Here is a 1,353-nt window from a genome sequence, read left to right as displayed (position 1 = left end):
CCCCCCCCCCCCCCCTCTTTTCAATATCTTCCCCGTTGAAAGTTTTTCCGGGGCATTCATGCTGTCAGAACGCATAGTTGCACAACATGCGTCTGTGCATGGCACACAATTACGCGATGCGTAATTATGCACATGGGGAACTGAGTGGCAAGACGTTTTTTTGGGCAAGCTTCCGCTTCTTACTGGGTTCGAATGGACCCAGTGAGGCGAGGACCACATCCGCTTCGCCCTTAACCCATCAGCGACAGCCTTAAAGGGCGAAGCCTATATGACATAGAACGTTGGTTACGTACTGTAACCCCAGATTCTATGAATATAGGCGTAGCCCTTTAAGCGTCGGGCCTCACTGGCTCCTGAATAGCTGAAGAAAAGAATAAGCTATTTGGGAGCAGATTACCCGCTCTTAACGTAATTTATACGGATCGGGTGGGGCCCACACAGCAGGTGGGCGTGGACTAATTTTTTTCAGTACGATGCTTGCGCATAACGGGATAAACCCATCAGCGACAGCCTTAAAGGGCTACGCCTATATTCATAGAATCTGGGGTTACAGTACGTAACCAACGTTTACTAAACTACAGCACACACACAATGTTAAGAAGTGTCACCTCTTCACCCTCACATGTAAGCACCAGTATAGTTAACTGGTATATTTACATGTAAGCACCAGTATAGTTAACTGGTATATTTACATGTAAGCACCAGTATAGTTAACTGGTATATTTACATGTAAGCACCAGTATAGTTAACTGGTATATTTACATGTAAGCACCAGTATAGTTAACTGGTATATTTACATGTAAGCACCTGTATAGTTAACTGGTATATTTACATGTAAGCACCAGTATAGTTAACTGGTATATTTACATGTAAGCACCAGTATAGTTAACTGGTATATTCCTGTGTAACATTGTGTATTTGTTTCTCATGCAACCAGTCACTCTTCACATGAATTCTAAGGTGTGCTCGTGTGTGTTCAACATCCTTAGCATCAAGTTCACATCTCCATTTAGTGAATGATGGGATTTGAACCTCAGCACATCATTCATTTATACTTTTGTTGGATGTAACTGGGACCCTGTGTACACAGTTTAGTTCCACCACATGTACAACATGCGATATGAATGCCAATAAAGAACCTTGACCTTGACTCCCACACTGTCTTTAATATCAAAGCCTCTGTGAGCTAACGCAACGTCCCAGGGTAATAATCTGGAGAGAAGGCCACAGCTTCTGTTATGAGCTTGTCTGATGGACGTCCATCCCTTGGAAAGAAAAGAAAGACACAGGTATTAGACAGTTTGATGTGACACCTTAAAAAGATGGCAAAGATGATGAACAGATGCATTAGTG

This window comes from Nematolebias whitei, chromosome 1, assembly GCF_014905685.2.
Source record: "Nematolebias whitei isolate Nwh7 chromosome 1, NemWhi1, whole genome shotgun sequence".
Taxonomy (NCBI): domain Eukaryota; kingdom Metazoa; phylum Chordata; class Actinopteri; order Cyprinodontiformes; family Rivulidae; genus Nematolebias; species Nematolebias whitei.
Note: the sequence above shows the minus strand (reverse complement) of the source record.